A 12,924-nucleotide genomic window follows, 5' to 3' on the forward strand; every position below is an offset into this window, starting at 1 on the left:
GTGGTCATGCAGTTCTCTAACTAAAGGTGCATACAAAAAGAGAACGCCCTCTGGCATCAAAAGCTTGGATTGATATTTTTGAACAAACATCAAAAAAAGTAGAAGTAAATGCCCCATCCAAGCTTCCCCACAACTTGCACTTTTGAACTTACGGGATGATCAAACAGTACTTTTCTGATCTAAGGAATTTCTTACCAGCTTCTTTGGCTCAGAAATGGAAGACGCTGCAGGACTCAAAATTCTCATTGTGGTAGAAGACTACTTGGATTCTGGCTGTTACACAGAAAAGAACTCGCAAATCATGTGTTTCCAAAGGTAAGGAAGAGATGGAATATTTCCGCACTGTTTGGTGGGATTTCATTTCTTATGTGTCAAATTTGGATAAACAAAAATATATTATCCCACCAAATCACAAAATCTGGCTTTTACAATGTGTTTTGCTACTTTTTCTACATTATCTGATCTCTATTTGGAAAATGCAACCTCTGTACTGCTGCTATGTTTTGTAACTTTTAATACATTTGTTTGTTTAATTTGAGTGTTTGATTTTATGTTAATAACATTTTAAAAAACTTATTATTTTGTAAAAGAGAATTTAGTAGAGAAACACGTATACAAAACTGCAATGTATTGAGAGGATTGGAAAAACTGCCACCCTGCTGTTTCGTGGAAGAAGGGTGGGATATAAATATAATAAATAAATAAAATATTAGGCAATATATTGTTAATGATGTTAATGATAACTGCATACAGAATTAGGTACAAAAATGTATCTTTTGGGGAAAATGAGCATGAACATGTGTATAATGCAAAAATGAACGTAAGCTTTGAAAAAAATGAGAAACTGATAGAAACCAAAATGGACAGATTCATCTATTCCTAATGACAAGGGTAGTTGTATTGCAGGTAAAAGGGCAATAAGGTAAGAACAACCTTCTTCCAAGGCTATGGGTGGTAATTTCTGAATCCTCTCCTTTCCCCACGTGCCCCCCATGTCCCCAAAATATGCTCCAGAGGGCTGGGGAAACAGCAGAGAAGATGTAGGAGGTGTGGGGAGAGGAGAGGGCAGGGAACTCATACTGCATGGCTAAAAGGCATCGCACTCACTTAACTGTCTATCTAGATACCGTGCTGCATTTCTGCCTTGTGGGAACCCTCTCAGTGCCCCAACAACAGAGAAGAAGAGACAGTTCCTGAAAAATTTAGCTCAAGGATACTATTGTTCCTGATCTTCTCAAAAAAAAAGGCAAGACACAGTGTGTGAGAGGCGGATCCCCCCCCCAATCTACTTCCTGTCTATTCTATTAATCAAAATTTCTGTTCCTCAAACACAGCAACTGTAACCATTCTGCCAGGAATTATACATCAGTGGGAAAACAGCGCACACGGCCTCAGCGTCTTATGCACAGCTTTCCACAGGCCAGGTCTTGAGCTGAATCAACTTGACAGCTGAGAGGAATGGGAAGATTCCAGCAGTCACCTTTCAGCTTGCCGGCCTGGCTTGTCATATGACAACAAAGTCTGGAGAAAACAGACAATGGCACCTGGGGGAAGGTGGAAGGGAGAGGGTACATATGCATATATTTTTGATGAGGGGTAGTAGCTAAATTCAGATGAATCTTGAAAAATTCTTATCCTAGAAGGCAGGACCCTTCAAAAGATCCTACTCTCCGTCCCTTTTAATCGCAATATTAAAGTAGGGAATATCTATCCTATTCCTTATTGTATGATCAAGCTTTCCTCACCCACACCACCCCCGTTTATATCACTTTAAAAAAAATGAATGTATTTATTTCAAATAAATAAATAAATAAATGATAACGCTTTTAATCAATATAACATAAGCAGAAGGAGCCATGAAAGTTTAAGCCAGTTAGGTATAGACTCTCCTCCCTGAAAGAGAGGGGAGTGGTTGTGGGCGGGAGCCCGAGCACCGCCCAGCAGGGGGGCATTTGCCCCCTGCCTCCAGCTCACCTGGCTGGTGCTCACGCCCCCCTCCTGTGGCCATCCAACCAGGTGCCACGGAGGGGGCGTGTTCAGCAGCCTTTTGCTGCAGCACTAGCCTCTCCCTGGCCTCATTCCTCATCGTCGTCCCGTGGTGAGTATCTGCCCAAATTCTGAAAAATTATATCAACAGGAGAAATCGAAAAGAGGGAAGAGGTGCTGGGTGCTGCTTTCCCCCCTGAATGGAAGCCCCATAAAATGGCGGTTTGAATAGTTGTTAATCATCATAAATAATGGTTGTATCAACCAGCGCTTAGTCTGCATGTATGCTTTGTATTACCATCATCTAACATTTCAAGTTATGGTTTACTATGAGATGTCAATCAAAACACAAGAAAGTGTTTGTGCAAATCCTTACTCCAATAAGTGGTTTTCCAAAGTCTGCAAAAATTATTTTTGCTGTAGTCAGAATGAGAGCCTCTCTTTGCTCCAAATAGATAACCACCACCGAAACATCTGAGGGTTAGCTTGGGAATGCCCTATCGGCAGTGTAAAATGCCCCTGCTTTTTTCCAAGCCAATGTTTTTAACACTAAATGAAATCAGCCCAGACTTAAGCCACAAGAATGCATTTGTAGTCATCATGTTGCGTTTAACTCCGCTTAAGGACTATTATCTGCTGCTTTTCTCGTTGATGGAAGGCTCTTCAAAAGAAAAAGTATTTGGAGAGTGTCCAATAATTAAGATGTTGTGTATTAGGGAACATAATAATAGGGTAAAAGGAATCCCATAACTTGTCAGCTCAGTAGACATATAAACAAACTTCAAAAAGCAGTCTGGCAGGGTGGAGGTGGGGGAGCATGCTGTCTGCATAGACATTATGAAGATCTTGGATGTTTGAGTGCACCATTATTTTGGAGGTTTAAATCAAAGGCTTTTTCTCGGCCTCTCTCAGTCCCAAATTTGTAGATTTGCAGAAATCACTTCATTAAATAGTTTTGCTCTCTCTCTCTCACGCTCTCATTTTAAGACAAAACATATAGCAGCTTTTAAATAATTTGAAATCTTCTGGATTTAACTATCTCTGCTAGATAACCAGATTCTATCTTGTGTGACCTAATATACACAAACACTGTTGCGTGACTCCACCCCACCCAATTTATTCCTCCAAACTACCCACACCCTTTGCCATGTGTGATCAACAGAACTGGCAAACCTGGGCTGGAAGAGTGATCCATAGAGATCAAGCAAACTCTTCTATAGGCTTTGCTTACAAGAAACCTCTAAACATTTCATCTCCAAAAGGTTGTAAAGGCTGCCTGCCACAAACACTATAGCTGCTTCACATAGCAATCATGTTGGCCATAACGTTGGTGTTGCCTTGGAATTTAAAGGGCAAAATGTAATGCGCATCTACTCTTTACATATGGATCCAGCGGAACATGGAGTAAAGGCCAACATGTGGGGCTATTGCACAACTGGTGGTCCAAGCACTAATAAAGTTCAATTAGTGTAATGCATTAATGGTCATCAGCCATCATATAACCTCTGTGCTGAGAGATGTGTGTTGGCTGCCAATCTGCTACTGAGCCAAGTTCAAGGTTTTTCTGTTGGTATGTAAAGCATACCAGGCAGCAGTGTATTGCAAAGACCGCCTTACTCCTTACAGTACCCCTCCCCTGCCCTTAAAGTCTGCAATGGAGACATGGTTGACGGCACCCAACTGTATCAGATTTATCTACTCACAATAGTGCTTTTAACATGGTGGCCCCTTAGATTACAGAAGCTGAGAAGCTGGACTGGAACCATCAGTGAGGCCTTTGAAGTGTCCACTGAAAATCCTTATAATTAGATATCCAGTTGGCATTTTTATACCATTTGTTCTGATCTCTCTTTTTTTTGTTCTTCTTTTAAACACAGCACAGATATTATTTATGATCTGCAGTAAACAAGTAGAGTAGCTGCATAAAGAGTGAAGAGACTCTCAATCAATCTGGATTGCTCACACTAGTCAGCAGCTTCGACCCTGCGCAGTAAGTAGGCCTCCAGGCAGCGCTCTAATTTTTGCTGCCATTGTGTACAGGAGCAGTGTTTAAATCCTTATTATATCACCTTGCTCTAGCCTTCGCCTTACATTTTAGATCAAGTGGGACTCCTCTTCTTGTAGGAACAGAGCGTAGTTCTAAACAACGTGGCCTCCTGACTTTCCAGCCTCTCTAAATAAATAAATAAAGTCAGTTTGCTTAATGCCAGATGCAGGCAGCCCAGCTCCTCTTGCAGCTTGGATGTGAGTTTGTGTAGCCTGAAGCGACTTGCAGCCCTGCCTTGCTCCCGTCAGAAGTCAGCAACATTTCTCAGCCTGCATCCCTAAGGAAATGGAGAGACCTCTTTCCTTAATGTGATGAAGGCAACAAGGAGCCTTGCTATCTGGTGTGTTCCATCAAGAAACAAGAGAAACAGGGAGGAAAGTAAGCTAATGACAACAACAGAGAATATAAAAAGACATACAATCTCCAGAGCAAAGGCCATAAACCCAGGGGTAGCCATCATGGTGCCCTACAGATATTGCGGCCTACAGCTCTCTTCACTCCCTGACAATTAGCCATGCTGGCTGCGGATGGTGAGGGTTGGAATCTAGCAACATGGGGAAGGGCCACAGGTTCCCCATTGATATATTCCACAGGGAAGTTTGACTAGGTGCAAGAGGGAAGGCTTCCAAATATTACTCTGAATAACAACACCAAACAAGATTTGCCTTCAGCAACAACAACAATGGACAGGTGAGCATCTTTGACTCAGCCACTGGGATGAGGGATTCCAGTGAAGACTTGGTACATGATGGCACATAGGCAAGCTTGACATCTGGCATTTCTCTGTAGAGCCACTTTTTGAGGGTGGGGATGGGCAGGCAGTCAAGGAAGCAAGAATGACAGGAAAGCATTTTTGCAAAAATAATTTATAGGCCTCTGCTCCATTACCTCTAGGTGAATTAGCAATAAGCACTACAGTTATGTGACAGCTTCTGCCATAGCGGCCACACAGTTGCATGATTATCTGGGTCAAACATGCTTTTGTTTAAACACATCAAAACCTTCACCAGTCCATTCCACACTATAAATTTTGTTAATTCAACTGCTATGTATCCACCTGTGGAAGGCTATATATGGTGTATTCTTTATATTGTGCATGGAAGTTCCTCATGCATTCACATGCCTGTCTTTCCATAGGATGAGGAACCCAATTTGGGGTGTGAAGAACTTCTCAGCTATTGCAACTTAAAAAAGAGACCAGCCTTTATTTATAAAATGGCATCAGCTGTGTTATCCCACCCATACATACACACAAGGCAGCCAAAATATCTGAAACAAATTGTGTAAACTTGACATTTTATACGGATTGTAAATCTTTCCCAATAATTTTGCTCAAGCAAACTGTTATGCCATTGGAAACCTAGTCTAAACTGGAGCTGTGTCATAAGGTATATAAACAAGGTTTCCTTCTTTTCCTATTTCTTTTCATCCTACAGATCCCTCATGTCTTGTCATGGTTCATGTATAATAAAAACCAAATGCTGGCAGATATTTGTTATAAAACTAAGCAAGGTCAACTGGGCTGGTGTTTGTTGATACGCCATTCCATGCACACACACACATAGATCACTAGTCTGACTTTTTACAGGTGTAAGAAAGGTATCTGGATCTCATTTAAAACCAGCTAGACACATGGAGTACGGCACATTCCACATTCCCAATCCAGAAAGCCTTTCTTGTTCACCAACAAAAAATCACCACAAATACCTCTCTTTGACTTGCTGTATTTTATATTAGCCACACCCAGAAGCAGGCCATCAATGAAGAATAGTCCTATTCCTACACTTCCTGAGCCCCACAAAAGCCTGGTTGTAGTTAAGAACAGCTTGTATTCTACAGTAGTCTGATCACTTTGACTGAGCTTACTGCTTCCTATGGGATGAATGGCCCATTATTTCTGGGTGGGAATGACACTGTGACCAAGTGCACGAGTAGCATTGAGAGAAAGCCACTCTGGCCAACTGCACTGAGTAGCAATGGGGAGGAACCATTAATTGCATACACTTATGCAATATAAAAGGTATATAGCCCAGGGGGAGAGGGTAAACAGTACACTAAATCTTCACATGATTTAAAGATAAGTACACCTGCTGTTTCCAGTGCAAAAGTTGGAAGGGGGAAGGCTCATTGTAAAGTAGAAAACAACTACTGTACACTGAGCTGCATGCACGCTGAGCTTTGCAGCCAAAGAGCACAAGCTGACTGGATAACTGTGGAGGTCAGGAGCCTATGGGAGGAGCCATGAAATAATGGATTGTTTTTGTCACTCATAATCCACAGCACTTAGTCTGATTCCTGTTGTATTTGGCAATCAGGATGTAACGATAACATGGAGGAATGAAGAAATGTTTCCTGTGTGGGCTCTGGAATTCTTTATTTTTGTGGTGACGACATTATGGGGTGGGGGTGCAAGGGAAAGGGTGTGGATAAGAGGAAAGAGTTAATCTTTCATGTCATCACTCTTTTAATTCAAAGCATACTCATGCTCAATGTTGCTATACCGCACAGGCTGGTCGTGACAATCCACCACCACCTGAATAAATAAACGGCAGGGTAGTTCGTACCATAGATTTAAGGGGAAGGGAGAATAAAGATAACAGAAAAGTTTCAAAGCATATGGCACATAAAGGAACACCTTTTAAGACACTGGATTTCTAGGTAAAGCCGTAATTCTAAGAATGCTGAGTTGCAAGCATGCTTCTATACTTAATTCTCCTCAGGATTAGGATTTGGTTGTCAGACCCATCATTGCAACTCTTTCATGGCAACGCTACCTTTGAATTGCTGGTGCCTCCCCTGAAGGTGATTATAGGTGGGTCTATGACATTCTGCAGACAGCTGTTCTTTGGGTGGTGCTATGAGGGCTTGAAAAACCCTACTTCAATCATCTAGCATAAAGTCAACACACATAGAGCTCTACCTGTGCTAAAAGTGTGGCCCCCCAACTCCTCCCTTGCTTTTACAGGGTCATTCATTCCCCTGTGAAGATTAGGCTTTTGGGGTGGCTAGGAATTGTGCTCGCAGGCTTCTCATAGGCATCTGGTTGGCCATTCTGTGAACAGGATGCTGAACTGCTATTCTGCTATCCTAATTGCTATGCAACTGAATTGGGGGGGGGGGCATTTGGTTTTGTAATATAAAAAAGTATTAAAAATACAGCATGATCACTATAGGACTTTCATGCAGTGGTGTATCCTTCTGTAGAAAGAAGATACAGTCAACTGGCACAATTCACCTGAAATCAACTACAGTGGTACCTCGGGTTACAGACGCTTCAGGTTACAGACGCTTCAGGTTACAGACTCTGCTAACCCAGAAATAGTACCTCAGGTTAAGAACTTTGCTTCAGGATGAGAACAGAAATTGCACAGTGGCGGCACAGCGGCAGTGGGAGGCCCTATTAGCTAAAGTGGTGCTTCAGGTTAAGAACAGTTTCAGGTTAAGAATGGACCTGCAGAACGAATTAAGTTCTTAACCTGAGGTACCAATGTATAAGGTTGGAAGGGACCCCAAGAGTCACCCTGTCCAAACCCCTGCAATGCAGGAATCACAACTAAAGAATACCTGCCAGATGGCCATCCAGCCTCAGCTTTAAAAGCTCCAATTAAGGAGAGGCCGCCACCTTCCGATGTAGTACATTCATTCCACTGTTGAACAGCTCTTACCATCAGAAAGTTTGTCCAAATGTTTAGTTGGAATCTCATTTCTTCTCCTTTGAAGCCATTAGATCAGGGCCTACCCTCTGGAGCAGCAGAACTTGCTCCATATCTTCCATGTGGCAGACCTTCAGATATTTGAAGATTATTATCCTATCACCTTCTCTTCTTCAGGCTAAACATACCCAACTCCCTCAATGACCACCAGAGGTGGATTTAGGGATGTGTGACCAGTTTGCACTTACCGGGCGCCAAGCCGAGAGGGTGCCACAGGGGACGCTGCAACAATAATGAGCAATGGAAGGCGAGAGGCTGAGGGCGAGGTGCTGCGCAGGAAGCCAATGAACTTGAGGAGCCCAAAGTCCGCCACTGATGACCACCACCATCCTATTTGCATTGCTAATTGCTCACAAAAGCAACTTGGAGGTTTGTAACCAGATTGTTCTAGAACAACCATTATGAGCCCAATTAAACACAATAGTGCCAGTGACGTTCAATGTAACACTTAAAGAAAGCTGAACAGACCTAGATGCAGTTACATGGCTTTTCAGAGCACCGACCCAAAGTTTGCAAACTCCAAAACAACACCTTAATATCTTTGCAAAATTTTTAATGTAAGCCCCATCCCAATCTCCAAAAGTCTTAAGACCACATATCCACTTCTTTTCCCAATGATGTCACAATATCTAGGTCTGCAAAATTCCTCTTCCTTCGCCACCCAGGTTCCTATCTACTTATTTCCTGCACTCATCCCTAAACCACTCCCCACAACCACCAAATGTGGCAAGGGAGAGAAGATATTCACACAAACATGCTTGATCCTTTATTATAAGGTGAGGACTACCAGCTCCGGGCTTGACTGGGTGTTCCCAACCACCTGACAACAGCTTTGGTGCCTCTGAATGAGTGCTTGGACATGTCCCATCCAAAGTGTACTAGCCTCACAGATTGAGAACTAGTAGCATTTTCTTTTCTAAGACAAAGAAAACAACCGGCAACAAGAGATAAAAATAGATTGGCTGTTAATAGTTTCCATTGGAAATATTTTACCCGAGTTGAGCAACTGAAAGAATTAAGCGTTCATGTGGAATCTCTCAGCAGCAGCTGCAGTGTGTGAAAATAGGGGAGATGGCATAAATGGCTTAATAGCCTGGGTCTAAAAAAAGACCCCTATATTTCAATGTCCAATGACAGCGTTTTGACATCCATGATAATTTGTCTCGTTATTTTATTTTAGCAAAATTTATATTCTGTCTGATTATAAGAACATATCAAAGCAGTTTACAAATAAAAGGAAACATTAAAATCACCAATAAAAGACAGTTAACAAGTGATACCTAAAAACATTTCAATACTAATTAAAATCTACAAGAAGCTAAAAACAGATTAAAATGCATGTAACTTCTGCATGTCTGGATAGGCATGCCTAAGCAAAATCGTTTTCAGGTTTCATGTAAAAAGATGGATGAAAACGGCTTCCTCATAGAAGGAACCTATTGTTAACAGAGTTCTCTGAGACTAAATCACCAGTGCTACCTATTAGGAACATTTTTTTTAATGTTCAAAAATAAGAACTATGAAAATTAAATCACCATCTCTTTAGTTGTTAAGGGGGCTTTCTTTGAGACACAATGCAATTTTCCTGGATCAAAATGGATATGCAACATATGGAGCCATTTGGAAAAAAGGGGCACTTGCTATGATTTCCACATCTTGTAAGTATTCCGTTCTCTCAGGGTCAGTCCATGCTTGCTGTGGGCATAAGAAGAAATGGATATAGAGATGGCAACAGTAAATGCACACAACAGACCAGCCTGCCATTTGGATTCCCAAGAGTTCCAGATGCCAAAGACAACCGTATCGCTCTGGAATTCTTCAAATACTTCTTCCAGAGAAGTATAAAGCAAGAAGACTGTGTGTATTTTGACCACAACTAATAATTATATGTGGCTATCTGTATCAGTGCCAAGCTGTGGTCCCATGTATCTAGCATCCAAAATGGCAACTGACAGATCGATGGCTTCCAATGAAGAAGTCCCAGCAAAAGGGACTGGCTTGTATTCCTTTCAGTCATTTACCATGCAATTTGAACTTCACCATTCATTATCTTCCCCCACCCCCACACCTATACAGGAACAGCACAGCTACTGATTTAGAAACCTGGCATCCAGATGTATATTCCAATCCTAGAGGCCCTGTGAAGTTCCAAGATTGTTGAGTGAATGGGTCCCAGGGGGAGAAAATGCCTCACAGCTAAGATATATAATTTGCCGGGCATCCATTAAAAAAGTGAAACATGCTCCTTTTAACCTCTGAAAATGTGATCTATAGGAAAACAATGTCTCACACAGCGCTCGCCCAAGACATTTTGTTGTCTGAGGTGAAGTACAAGAGGGCCCCCGCTTCCCATTCCATGCCCAGAAGCCAACTGAACGGGCATTTGAATTTCATTTCAACACCAGTGATGTCAGAGCATCATTTGAGGCACCAGGCCATATTCAGTGCCACAGGAAAGGCAAGAGAAAGAATGGCTGGGGTGCTCCAGAAGAATAGCTGCAGGCTATTGTTGCTGTCCCCCAGACACCTTCCACTTGAAGTGATTGCTTCCCTCTGTCAAATGATAGGGCCAGCTCTGCTTTCACAAAAGTGTCAGTTGCAACAATAGTCTACATTTCAGACCTGAATAAAGAATCCCATTAAATCTGGGAAATACGTATTTCTAAGGGGTGAAACCTTGGTGAAAATCAACTCTACTAAGCCAGAAGCTGTAACCCAAGTGGTATGCCATGGGGCTATCACAAACGCCTGGCTTTAAAGGGATACTAATGGACAGAAGTGAAGGAGACTCTGCTGCTTGCCTGCTCACTCAGGAGGCCTTTCCACTCACCAGAGGGAATAAGGCAAGGGCACACATCTGGAATGTCACAATATAACCAAATAAGCACCACTGTTACGCTACTTTTACTATGTAGTCCAGTAAAAGAGAAAGGGAAAAAACTGTTCCTTCTAAATATTGCCAATGCGTCTTCAGTCTTGTCCATCCAGTAGACTCATAACTCCTGGCCGGAACTCCTTTGGAGGCTGAAAGGGCTCTTGACAGTATCACACCTAGGTGCCCGCTCTGGCACTGAGGAACTCAGAGAGCTCACTGGAATTCTGGGAAGCTGAAAACAATGAAACCATAGAGATGATCTTCATGCCTACCATGTGGTGGTGGTGGTGGTGAAAAGAATTACTTCTCTGCCATCAATGCATTCTCTAGTAGACATCCAGTTGAACATTTCCATGTGGTGAAAGGGACTGTGAGATCTGCCCAGTTTGAGGAGTTGAAAGCTCGCTGTAGTAGATCCATGGCTGTGCAATGATCTCCCTACAGAAGGGTGCCTTGCCTCTGCAATGTATTCATTTAAGTGACAGCTGAAGACAGGCCAATGGGTGACGTCTACTTCAAGTATGACACTGCTACTATATTACTTGTGGGTATTTTATGTGAATCGATTTCAATGGATTGGCTTTTGTTGTATTTTATTTTGCTGTACATCTCCTTGTCACTGTTGGGAACGGCAGTATCCAAAAACCTAAATAAATAATTAAATACTCTCCTCAGTCACTCAATACTGTAGAAATGCATGGCAGATCCCCCTGCGGCCTAATCAGGAACAAGCTCGAATAAATGGAATATATTTGGAAGACATCCATTAGCTGTTGAAAAATAACCTAGTTTTAAATCTAACTGATTCTGAATCACCCTCAAGCTACAATGCCATACACTAGACCCCAAATAAGAAAAAAGAGCTACATAATAACAGTACATACACACAGAAGCAAACACACACACACATACACTCAAACTGTTTCTCACGCCATGGTGTGGTTTTGCCTCCAAACCATTGAGCTGAAGACCAGGTAGCAGCAGCAGTTAGAGTGGCAGGCAGGAACGTACATCTGTCTGCATGCCATAACTCACAGGAGCCTTCTTGTTCCTGTCCAGAGAGTGATCTCTCTCACACACACAGAGAGACACACACACACAAACAAACATGCTGGTTGTAGCCAGGAAGTTTTCCCCTTGGCCTTGCACCAATGGTGAATTCCATTCTCTTTCCCCACAACAATGTGCTAGTAGCAGCTTTACTTTTGTTTCTATGGCTGATCCCTCCATCTGCTCAGTGACTGCATCAATTCACCAGCCATTTTCCTGTCTCCTGCTGCTCTGCACTCCAGCAGCCGGCCAATCATTGTCTCTAATAAATCAGTCAATCCCCCTAAACAAAACCCTCCAAAGCTGGGCAAATCCTTCTGACAGCAGCCACACAACTGAAAGGAGCTGAACTTGGGCTTTTTTCTTTCTTTCTCTTGTTCCTTTTTTTTTTTTAATTCAATGGTACAGGCTTTGCTGACCTCTACTCAAAAAAAGGGAAAAAATCACATAAAGAAAAAGAACCCACAGACCTGGCATTCTACGTCTGTCCTCCCACTTTTCTCACTTGCAGTGGTTTTTCATTCACAAGAAAATGTACTAGAGGCCTGATTAAGGTGTACTTACTTGATAGAAGATTTGACAGCGTGGTGGGAAGGAGGGGGGGGGGGGGTCCTCAGTCTGCCAGAGAAGTGAGGCTGCTTAGACATTAAACATTCTGTCTACCTACTTTTAGGGATATTACCATAGCGACAGTGACAGAACTATTCTCAAGTGCAGATGGGACCACATTTACTAAAAATGCATGGTGCACCTTGGCAGACTTTTAGAGTCTATTACTGTAATTGTCTGCAGGTTTCTGCATTTTTACAAAATAGCGCAGTATTATTATTCTTTTTAATGACTTACTCACCAGGCAAGGCTGTGGCTTCTGTGCAATGTTGTTCTAAATACTCATTTTTCGAGTGCCAGAAAGAAGTTGTAGGTTTAGATTAGGAACCTCACATGGATCCCAATGTAATCAGAAAAGGGAGAAAGAGCCTCGCCCAAGTAACCCCAAAGACAGCAACCGATGCTAGGATGATGCAGACTTCTGTAGGTGACAGGTTTTAATTAATGTAATTTTTAATAAAAAAAATATTAGTATACCACTGTCATCATAAAAATATATCACTGTGGAGAGCAGTTAGTATCAGTACCTGTTGGTCTGTGTCACTCTGCCACCTGATCTGGGTAAAGGTAAAGGGACCCCTGACCATTAGGTCCAGTCATGGCCAACTCTGGGGTTGCGGCACTCATCTTGCTTCATTGGCCGA

At 42.4% G+C, this 12,924-nt stretch overlaps 1 protein-coding gene and 1 long non-coding RNA gene across 3 annotated transcripts in view; one reads left to right on the forward strand and one right to left on the reverse strand.

Moving 5' to 3' along the window:
- The window catches only part of NHS (NHS actin remodeling regulator), a 243,826-nt gene that overhangs the window by 113,286 nt on the left and 117,616 nt on the right, over positions 1-12,924 (reverse strand). The window lies entirely within an intron of this gene.
- LOC307214494 lies at positions 8,406-9,848 on the forward strand. The gene is made up of 2 exons (XR_013838156.1): positions 8,406-8,522; positions 9,426-9,848. It is a non-coding gene; the product is annotated as an uncharacterized lncRNA (long non-coding RNA).

Source organism: Podarcis cretensis (genome assembly GCF_951804945.1).
Source record: "Podarcis cretensis genome assembly, chromosome: 4".
NCBI classification, from domain to species: Eukaryota; Metazoa; Chordata; class Lepidosauria; order Squamata; family Lacertidae; genus Podarcis; species Podarcis cretensis.